Genomic DNA, 12,093 nt, shown 5'->3' on the forward strand with positions numbered 1-12,093 from the left:
TTCTGTCTATTTATGTGAATAGACAAAGAACTTCACAGATTTCAGTCCAGGAATTAGTGGCATTTGTAGAGCGTTGCACTGAATGGAGCCAGTTAACACACATCATCAGTATAACTTTCAAGGCTGGTGTGAATGTCTGAAGAAACAGGACTGATCATGTCACGTGTAGAACAGTAATCTGCTGTGATGGCTTGCTTGGCGTATGCTGAAATATCTGAAAATCTGTAAAATCTAGATGACTACTTCTTTTCCAGTGGGAGACAATTTAAGCCTCTAGGCCTTTTCAGATGTTGGCAGAGCTGTTGGTGGTGTGATGCGTTTGCTGTCACTCCAGCTGTGAAAAGGATTTCAGACATGGATAGTGGAGACAATGAAACAGACATTGGCGAATACATATTGACACCACGTTACCCTTTGGTCACGCTCTTCAGTGGGCAGACAGTTGACAGATCCAGCTGTTGAGCTTTCTTTTCACATAACAGCTAACTGAACAACTGCAAATAAGTACTCATTTAATGAAAATAGCTACACTTTGTAAATAAGACTACAGTGAAGTTAGTTTGGCTCCTCACTTAAAAGAATTGAACAGGAATTGCTGGCAGGTATAGGCTGTCTGTATACGGAAAAGCGTGCAGCGCTCGCGCTCTTGGTAGGTGAAGCTGCATTTCCCAGAACAACGTTACAACTGCCGTACAGGACCACTAAAAATTACTTTCCTTCTAGCAGTGTAGAACAGTGTGCAGAGATTTATGTACACTCTGTCAATACTGATTTCTTTCCTTACAAGGAACCCCTGGACTGCGAGATTGCAAAAGGCCAATGATGTTTATGGAATTCGTCCCACAACTGTGTACTATACCACCTCAATATTGGCCGCTAATGGGAACAGGCCAACGGCCTTGTCACGGTGGTAACACCGGTTCCCGTCAGATCACCGACGTTAAGCACTGTCGGGCTGGGCTAGCACTTGGATGGGTGACCATCTGGGCTGCCCAGCGCTGTTGGCAAGCGGGATGCACTTAGCCTTTGTCAGGCAAACTGAGGAGCTACTTGATTAAGAAGTAGCGGCTCCATTCTCGGAAACTGAAATACAGCCGGGAGAGTGGTGTGCTGACCACATGCCCCTCCTTACCCGCATCCGCCGGCCGCGGTAGTCTCGCGGTTCTAGGCGCGCAGTCCGGAACCGTGCGACTGCTACGGTCGCAGGTTCGAATCCTGCCTCGGGCATGGATGTGTGTGATGTCCTTAGGTTAGTTAGGTTTAAGTAGTTCTAAGTTCTAGGGGACTAATGACCACAGCAGTTGAGTCCCATAGTGCTCAGAGCCATTTGAACCATTTACCCGCATCCAGTGACGCCTCTGGGCTGAGAATGACATGGTGGCCGGTCGGTACCATTGGACCTTCATGGGCTGTTCGGGAAAAGAGTTAATGGGAACAGGGTGTGGGGCTGGAGGTATCCAATGGTGAACAGAGCACAAGGTCCCTAAGTGTAGTTGAACTACGTATTCGACGAGTAGCTCACAACAGTGATGTAGTGCTAGTGGTGTCACTACAAAGCAGAGCAATGGTAACTACAAAAAAAAGCAAACATTGCATTACATCTACAACAACAGCTGCCGAATATGACGTGTCTTCAGAAAGAAACTCAAGAAATTTCACAGAGTGAGAAAGAAATGGCAGGTGTAATATTAGCATTTCTGCAAGATGAGTCAATGGAATGTGTGGTATCATGTACACTCGACTGTGCATACAATGTACAAGGGAAGTACAATTATGCCCATATGTGCTTAACAAGTGAAAGTAATATTTAAATATATGTGGAGCCATGTAGTTCATCGTCCTTGACGGATGGGAGCCACAAATCCCATCTCCAGTGAAACGTAGTAAAGGACAGTCGTTGTCCAAGGTTTTTTTTTGCCTTTATTGTTACTTCACTCCCCATAATGGGGTGGGCTAATAGTGGCACAATATGCCGCTCTTCAGCCAAGAGAGTTACAAAACACATAAGCACATGAGAAAGAATACATAAACGAGAATGGTAAAAATGGGTAAATAAACGATGACAAATACAGATGAGTATAAAAGGTAGATTAAAAATCATAGATGAGAGCCACACACACATGCAGAGAATGAACACTGTAGACCAAAGCGAAAACAAAGAAGCACCACAGTGGGAACACAAATGAGTGACACTGGCGACGCTGTTGGTGGCGATGCAACATAGCACTGCACACGGCACTGGAGAAACACTGACACCGCACCTACCTACCACCGTGTGAAGGGTAGGGGGGGGGGGGATCGACAGGAGGGGGAAACCAGGACCAGGGGCGAGGAGGGGGGCAGTGGAGGGGAGAAGGAAAGGAGTCCAAGCCCGGGGGGGGGGAGGGGAGGGTGGAACGGAGAAAGAAGCTAGGTGGCAGGGGAAAAGGGAAATAAAGGAAGGAGGGAGAGGGGAGAGAGGGAGCCTTGAAGAGGGGGGCGGATCAGAACTGGTAGGAGGGCTATATGGAAGGCGTGAGGACATTATCTTGGAGGGAGAGGTGGCGGAAGCCACCTTGGATGAGGATATGGAGTGTGTGAAGATGGAGCTCAGGTGGGACACTGTGGTACAGGTGCGGCAGTGGGCTGGGGTGGGAGAGGATGGGTGATACGAAAGGATGGGGAGGATCAAGTTTACAGGAGACATATAGGATTCCTATTCATCCAAGGAACAGGAGGAGATGGGGGAAGGGTATCAAATCATAGAGGATCTGCATGGGGGACGGGAGACGGATGTGAAAAGCGAGGTGGAGTGCATGGCACTCAAGGATTTGGACGGATTTGTAGTAGGTGCGGGGGGGGGGGGGCAGAGATGCAAGTGGGGTGGGTATAACACTTATTTGTCCAAGGAGCGGTACTAAACATAATTATGTACTCAGAAGATCATTCACAGCACAGTAAGAAAACAATTATGAACAAATTTCGAATGAGTTCATAGCTATATGACCGTGTAGTGCATAGAAAAATCAAGGGGTATTCAAGGGAGGACAAGGCGCACTTGTTACGATAACTGGTGTTTGTGCATTTCATGGATGCTCGATTCATTTTACAGAATGTGCATGGTAGAGACCCACTACGTTATGCGCCTCAAATTGCGGGCGACACAGATTACAGTGGTTTCAAGGGAAGCAGTGAATGGTTGCATAACTCAAAACAGTGCTACAGAATTTGAAGACGTAAGATAACGAAATGTTAAACAAAGCGACAGCTTTACGATGCATAGCAAACTGCAGAATCGGCCCGAAAATTTGTAGATGAAATAAACAAACTTATCGTTCAGTAAGGGATTTGTGTTCAACTCAGACCAATCTGTATGTGAAGAGGAAACGAATATGAAAGGAGTCGGAAATTAGGGGTAGGGTACTGAGAGAGTTGTATCAAGGTCAACTGACATCCGTGCCTTAACTCATGTATATACAATTATGCCGACCGTCAATCTGAATGGTAAATTGGCTGGAAAGTTATTGTGCTGCGAGAGGTTCAGGGTACTCTGCCCCCTACGATTCTCTCTCCTTTGCTGATGTTACAGGAGCGATAGGGAATATTTACGTCATAGAGTCACAAACAGTGTGAAAATGGGCGTAAGAGAAGTAAAATTGTGGTTTGAACACTACTGTTGGCCAAGAGCTGGTCAAAATAATTTCCTCTTACTTGTTTCCTGGTCGGTGTCTAAAAATCGTACTCGTTTAGAGCAAGCTATCCCTCCTGAAAAGTGTGTGACTTGCAATTCGTACCACCTGTAACCACTACACAAATTCAGCTTCTGGATCTTTTTTTTCCGTGCTTATGAAACATATTAGACTATCCGCAGCTACACTTAAGGGATTGCCAATGTCACGATAAGTTCCAGGACAGACTGTTCCGCCTTCGGTTGCATGCAATCACATTCCATCAGCTGTCATTACCTCGTTGCACCAATACGATTCTAGACGCCTTCTTTAAGAGTGGATACCTGGCTTAGCGTTCTACACGGTTTGTAGCTCTCAAGGAATTCGCCTTCGATCTTGGGGAGCAAACGTTTGTGATCACTGTGGCGCACCATTTTTCAATTGATGTTGATGGTGCAAGTTAATGGTTTCTTTTGAACGTTTATTGAATGTCGATGATGCCCATTTTGTGCGATGTGATACATACATGGCATAGAAGGTTGATTTCTGCACCTCGCTCCTGATGCATATGGGGATCCATTAGCAGCTAGTATTTTTTGTGTCATGAGTGTTAAGATAACATTTTCATATGAGCCTTACTAAAGACTGAACTTAAGACCTCGCACTTTTAAGGGGTTCCTTGTTAGTGTGTTTAGGAACTCTAACCTGCATTCTATGAAATATTAACGTTTTTGTGGAAAATAAAAAACCCCAGACACCTTTGCGCACTGCGCCACCAGTGAATCATGAGGCTCGCTGTGGAGGGTCGGTATAATTGCACTCAAATGTCATCAAGTAATATAGACAAGATTTCTGTATCCATGTTTGACCTACTCAGTTTCGTTTTAACTAAAAATGTGTTATAGATGTTCTGAGTCTTTGAGAATGGCTTAAGGCCGAATCGCGTAAGGCAGAATAAAATTAATAAATAGAATGGTCAAGAGCAATATAAGTTTTTGAGTGCACAAAAGAAGGGAGGAGAGACGTGGACAGAATAAAGAAAAAAAGACAGCAAGAATGAAGATGATTGTCAAACAAAAAAACCGGAAAGAACATGATGTTAAAGATCAGCTGCTTCACGTGGTCCTGAGTTAATCAAATTCGAATAACAACAACAACAACAACAACAATAATAATAATAAAAGTATTAATAATAATAATAATTTATGTTTATACTGGAACAGAACCATTATAAAAGATAAAACAACACAACATAACAAACCTGACAGCATACTCACCAATAAAAAGATGAAATTAACACAACTAATCGAAATATCCATACCCAATACAACAAATATACAGAAGAAAACAGGAGAAAAAATTGAAAAATATATCCAACAGGCTGAGGAAGTCAAGGACATGTGGCATCAGGATAAAGTTGACATTATACCAATTATACTATCAACTACAGGAGTCATACCACACAATGTCCACCAGTACATCAACGCAATACAGCTACATCCAAACATATATATATATACAACTACAGATATCTGTAATTATTGATACATGTTCAATTACCCGAAAGTTCCTAAATGCAATGTAACATATACCGTACAGTTAAAAGGAAGTCACGCTTGATCAAGGTCCGCGTCACTTCCATTTTTAACCAGACATAATGTCTGAGACAGGAAACAAAAATAGTTGTGAGAACAAAAACATGACGGAGAAAACTTTAGGGCGTTCAGTAATCCATAGTGAGTGTGGATATATTTCTGATGCTAAAATGATGGATAAGTCGATTTATATGTAAAACGGCCCGACAGAATGCAGAATGTGGGTACGTGTCGTACTAAAATTTAAAGGCCTGAGTTTCGATCCCAGCCGGTCCTAGAATGAGTTAGATCCCTTACCGCTTATTTCATCTCTGATAATGACATGTTGTTGTTGTCGTCTTCAGTCCTGAGACTGGTTTGATGCAGCTCTCCATGCTACTCTATCCTGTGCAAGCTTTTTCATCTCCCAGTACCTACTGCAACCTACATCCTTCTGAATCTGCTTAGTGTATTCATCTCTTGGTCTCCCTCTACGATTTTTACCCTCCACGCTGCCCTCCAATACTAAATTGGTGATCCCTTGATGCCTCAGAACATGTCCTACCAACCGATCCCTTCTTCTGGTCAAGTTGTGCCACAAACTTCTCTTCTCCCCAATCCTATTCAATACTTCCTCATTAGTTATGTGATCTACCCATCTAATCTTCAGCATTCTTCTGTAGCACCACATTTCGAAAGCTTCTATTCTCTTCTTGTCCAAACTATTTATCGTCCATGTTTCACTTCCATACATGGCTACACTCCATACGAATACTTTCAGAAATGACTTCCTGACACTTAAATCAATACTGGATGTTAACAAATTTCTCTTCTTCAGAAACGCTTTCCTTGCCATTGCCAGCCTACATTTTATATCCTCTCTACTTCGACCATCATCAGTTATTTTGCTCCCCAAATAGCAAAACTCCTTTACTACTTTAAGTGCCTCATTTCCTAATCTAATTCCCTCAGCATCACCCGACTTAATTAGACTACATTCCATTATCCTTGTTTTGCTTTTGTTGATGTTCATCTTATATCCTCCTTTCAAGACACTGTCCATTCCATTCAACTGCTCTTCCAAGTCCTTTGCTGTCTCTGACAGAATTACAATGTCATCGGCGAACCTCAAAGTTTTTATTTCTTCTCCATGAATTTTAATACCTACTCCGAATTTTTCTTTTGTTTCCTTTACTGCTTGCTCAATATACAGATTGAATAACATCGGGGAGAGGCTACAACCCTGTCTCACTCCCTTCCCAACCACTGCTTCCCTTTCATGTCCCTCGACTCTTATAACTGCCATCTGGTTTCTGTACAAATTGTAAATAGCCTTTCGCTCCCTGTATTTCACCCCTGCCACCTTTAGAATTTGAAAGAGAGTATTCCAGTCAACATTGTCAAAAACTTTCTCTAAGTCTACGAATGCTAGAAACGTAGGTTTGCCTTTCCTTAATCTTTCTTCTAAGATAAGTCGTAAGGTCAGTATTGCCTCACGTGTTCCAGTGTTTCTACGGAATCCAAACTGATCTTCCCCGAGGTTGGCTTCTACTAGTTTTTCCATTCGTCTGTAAAGAATTCGTGTTAGTATTTTGCAGCTGTGACTTATTAAGCTGATAGTTCGGTAATTTTCACATCTGTCAACACCTGCTTTCTTTGAGATTGGAATTATTATATTCTTCTTGAAGTCTGGGGGTATTTCGCCTGTTTCATACATCTTGCTCATCAGATGGTAGAGTTTTGTCAGGACTGGCTCTCCCACGGCCGTCAGTAGTTCCAATGGAATATTGTCTACTCCGGGGGCCTTCTTTCGGCTCAGGTCTTTCAGTGCTCTGTCAAACTCTTCACGCAGTATCGTATCTCCCATTTCATCTTCATCTACATCCTCTTCCATTTCCATAATATTGTCCTCAAGTACATTGCCCTTGTATAGACCCTCTATATACTCCTTCCACCTTTCTGCTTTCCCTTCTTTGCTTAGAACTGGGTTTCCATCTGAGCTCTTAATATTCATACAAGTCGTTCTCTTATCTCCAAAGGTCTCTTTAATTTTCCTGTAGGCGGTATCTATCTTACCCCTAGTGAGATAGGCCTCTACATCCTTACATTTGTCCTCTAGCCATCCCTGCTTAGCCATTTTGCACTTCCTGTCGATCTCATTTTTGAGACGTTTGTATTCCTTTTTGCCTGTTTCACTTACTGCATTTTTATATTTTCTCCTTTCATCAATTAAATTCAATATTTCTTCTGTTACCCAAGGATTTCTACTAGCCCTTGTCTTTTTACCTACTTGATCCTCTGCTGCCTTCACTACTTCATCCCTCAAAGCTACCCATTCTTCTTCTACTGTATTTATTTCCCCCATTCCTGTCCATTGCTCCCTTATGCTCTCCCTGAATCTCTGTACAACCTCTGGTTCTTTTAGTTTATCCAGGTCCCATCTCCTTAAATTCCCGCCTTTTTGCAGTTTCTTCAGTTTTAATCTACAGGTCATAAACAATAGATTGTGGTCAGAGTCCACATCTGCCCCTGGAAATGTCTTACAATTTAAAACCTGGTTCCTAAATCTCTGTCTTACCATTATATAATCTATCTGATACCTTTTAGTATCTCCAGGGTTCTTCCAGGTATACAACCTTCTTTCATGATTCTTAAACCAAGTGTTAGTTATGATTATGTTGTGCTCTGTGCAAAATTCTACCAGGCGGCTTCCTCTTTCATTTCTGTCCCCCAATCCATATTCACCTACTATGTTTCCTTCTCTCCCTTTTCCTACACTCGAATTCCAGTCACCCATGACTATTAAATTTTCATCTCCCTTCACTACCTGAATAATTTCTTTTATTTCATCATACATTTCTTCAATTTCTTCATCATCTGCAGAGCTAGTTGGCATATAAACTTGTACTACTGTAGTAGGTGTGGGCTTCGTATCTATCTTGGCCACAATAATGCGTTCACTATGCTGTTTGTAGTAGCTTACCCGCATTCCTATTTTCCTATTCATTATTAAACCTACTCCTGCATTACCCCTATTTGATTTTGTGTTTATAACCCTGTAGTCACCTGACCAGAAGTCTTGTTCCTCCTGCCACCGAACTTCACTAATTCCCACTATATCTAACTTCAACCTATCCATTTCCCTTTTTAAATTTTCTAACCTACCTGCCCGATTAAGGGATCTGACATTCCACGCTCCGATCCGTAGAACGCCAGTTTTCTTTCTCCTGATAACGACATCCTCTTGAGTAGTCCCCGCCCGGAGATCCGAATGGGGGACTATTTTACCTCCGGAATATTTTACCCAAGAGGACGCCATCATCATGTAATCATACAGTAAAGCTGCATGCCCTTGGGAAAAATTACGGCTGTAGTTTCCCCTTGCTTTCAGCCGTTCGCAGTACCAGCACAGCAAGGCCGTTTTGGTTATTGTTACAAGGCCAGATCAGTCAATCATCCAGACTGTTGCCCTTGCAACTACTGAAAAGGCTGCTGCCCCTCTTCAGGAACCACACGTTTGTCTGGCCTCTCAACAGATACCCCTCCGTTGTGGTTGCACCTACGGTACGGCTATCTGTATCGCTGAGGCACGCAAGCCTCCCCACCAACGGCAAGGTCCATGGTTCATGGGGGGGAATGACATGTTAGCGTAAATGACATGTTAGCGTAAAAAATCCCTAGCTGCTTTTGGTTCAGAAATCATTTGTAATTGTTGGGTAAGTAACTTCAAACGTCTGAGGAAAACAAGGCTATATCATCTCCATTAGGATTCCGGTGTTCAAACTAGCCATGAGTTTCAAGAAGGGCGTGTTTTAGTATGTGTAGTCCATAAACACACTAATGTTTCTAATTTGGACCACATTGTTGCTGCTACCAGATGGTCAGACGGGGTCAACACCTGGACCACTCCGAGTCATAGTACTGAGGCGGCTTTGCGCTGAGTCACGGCGTGATTTGCATTCACCTGAGCTGCTGTTTTTCTTATTTTTCTTTCTACCGGCGTGCCTCGACGTGAGCAGCATTTCGGTCACAGAGTCCCGCGGCTGCAACAGAAAAACCGGTCAGAGGATTGACCATATGGCAACCTGCAAACTTATATTGTAGTTGTGGCGTTTTGCTCATAGTCAAGCATCAGGGAAGCGCTGTATTAATCACGTTTACACGAATGAATGGCAAACTGTGGAAAAATCGATGACTGTTAACTAGTCGGCACGAATTTCAACAGTGTATGCATACCGCAGAGTGCATGCACGACTGATTGTCGCACCCGATCGCCTGCTTATTACACATAATAATTCCGTGTCTTTACTGCAGATGTGCCACTTTTATGTAAACGAACGATTATCGATCGTAGCCCCAGTTAACAAATCAATGAAAAGTGTACGCTTAGATTAGAAACTGCAAGGGCAAAAGTTTGCAGAAAAAGAAATAGAGGCAATGGATTGTGGAAACATCTTGCAAAGTAAGTGTGTCAACGTAAAAATTGTGGGAGAAGTATCTGAATATGTAGGAGAGATTACTGGTGACGCAGGACGTAGTTACTATAGCGTAGTGAAGAGACTAGCGTAGAATACAAAAACAAATCGAGAATGACACAAACTCAATCCTTAAAAGTGTGGAGGGAAAAATAAATGGAGAAGAAAGTAATGGAAGGAATGACCATCATATTCAGTAGCCACCAAGAAAAACATTGCAACTGACTTAAATGTTGTTTTCTTGAGGAAAAGTGCATACATTACACAAGAAAGCATACTTATTTTACCATGCTTCACAAATTTTATTTTATTTTACATAAACTAGTTAAACGGGTTTTCGTGTCTTACTGTTTCAAACGCGGTTTTCACATTTTCTGACGTACTTTGACAAAAAGTAGTTACATGCAGTTGGAGGCCGTTTTCTAGATTTGGCGAATTTATTTTATTTTTCAATGCTCTTCCTGTCAGCACAATCGTCAGTTAACCTAAGAGAGGGAAGTCAGTGCGCCTTCTGTCTGTGAACTACCATGTTTTCTAACGTGAAGATTGGGAATAAGCCTAGCATTTCCCTGAACGAGCTTGGAAAACTACGTAAAAACAACTTAGGTGCAAAAGACCAACCACCATTAATCCACCGTACGGATTCGATCAGTATCTTGTTCATCTCTGTGTCGAAAGTTAGCGTTCTGTGCACACACTGTATCGATACAACAGATAAATAAAATTATGTAAAATCAGCCGCTGTTGGCAACGTCAGCATCATAAAACTATACATATGTTCTTTCAGCTTTATTCCTCCTGGTCCACAATCTTGACTGATCTTCACTTCGTATATTATCTGCAATGAAAATATGTTCCCTATTCAGTGAAAGCATTCACGTAACGATGATACTTTGGAACCATGTACTAAAGTAGTTTTTCTTCCGCTGTCAGACAGTCTTCTCGCCTTTCGAACCGGGTCTTATACGGGGCCCAGTCACATTAATGTGACCACTGTCTACGTCTGACGTCAGCGTGCAATAACCACTCGAAGACTCATGTGATATCATTAATAGTGGAATATATACGAAGCTTTTTGGTGGAATGAGGAAACCAAGCAGTTGTTGTAATACGGAAACGGAGAGATTTATCTGACTTCAAATTTTCAAGTGTGTGTAAATTGCTAAGGGACCGAAACGGCAAAGTTTATAAACTGTTCACGTGCCGCGGTGGTTAAAGTGTATCGTGCATAGAAAAATTGCGCTATCCAAAACCGGCGCATAGGCGACTGTGGTACACCATAGGCCATAGATGGCAGGGGTGGATGACGTCAGCAGACATTTGTACTGACGAATAGACGTGCAACTGTTGATCAACTGACCACCCAGATGAACCGAGGGACTACCAGCTACGTCTCCTCAACGACTGTTCAGCGAACGTTACAGTGTATGGGGCTCCGTTGCAGGCGCCTGGTTCATGAACGCATGCTGACTGCTGTTCATCGGTGCAAATGTTCGGATTTGCACACCAGTACCACGATTGGACGTCCACTGAGTGGCTACAGGCGGCCTTTTCAGGACAGATGGCCAACACCCTGCAACAATCGTCGGAATGGACCAGGCCGGAGAAGGGATGTCCTAGGGAATATTTTCGTGGTACTCCTTGGGTGGTCTCGTCATTCTGGAAGGCACAGTGGATCAACGTAGGTGCGCATGTACCCTTGGGGGCCACATCCATCCGTAAATGCACTTCGTTTTTCCTCGACACGATGGCATCTACCAGTATGACAATGCAACGTGTCATACAGCTTGCAGTGTACGTGTGTGTTTGAAGAGCACCAGTATGAGATTACTACACTCTCCTTGTCACCAGTTTCCCCGGATTTAAGCCCAACCGAGAATCTGCGGGACCACCTTGATCGGGCTTTGCGCATCATAGATCGGCAACCGAGGAACCTAGCACTGCTGGCCATGACACTGGAGTCGGCATGGCTCCTCATCTCTGCCAGTACCCTTCAGAACCTCACTGACTCTCTTCCCGTACTCCACGCAGAGGTTTTCACTGCAGCAGGTGGGTGTTCAGGTTATTGATAGGTACTCACATTAATGTGACTGAACAGTCTATTTCTTGTGTACATGGTGTGTGTAAAGTTTTCTCCTAATATACCTGTTTCAGAGTAAGGCCTCACGCTTGTCATCCGCATCAGCCTACTGGAACATCGTTACCACGAAGCTGTATAAATGTGGCAAGCAGATGGCTAACTGGACTGCAAAGTCCTTTTTCCCTCTGTATTACAAGACATTAGTTACGTCGTCCGCAAAATAGTTCCGAGAATGATTCCATTCCTGCGTAAAAGCGACGTCAACGCGGTAACTACGATGTCAACTTGGACTAACAGCATTCGACCAGTCAGTTGTG

At 43.2% G+C, this 12,093-nt stretch overlaps 1 pseudogene; it reads left to right on the forward strand.

The window, feature by feature from the left end:
- Positions 1–889: 889 nt before the first annotated feature.
- Positions 890–1,007, forward strand: LOC126417836 (5S ribosomal RNA; annotated as a pseudogene).
- The last annotated feature ends 11,086 nt before the right edge of the window (positions 1,008–12,093 follow it).

The sequence above is a fragment of the Schistocerca serialis genome, chromosome 8 (genome assembly GCF_023864345.2).
Source record: "Schistocerca serialis cubense isolate TAMUIC-IGC-003099 chromosome 8, iqSchSeri2.2, whole genome shotgun sequence".
NCBI classification, from domain to species: domain Eukaryota; kingdom Metazoa; phylum Arthropoda; class Insecta; order Orthoptera; family Acrididae; genus Schistocerca; species Schistocerca serialis.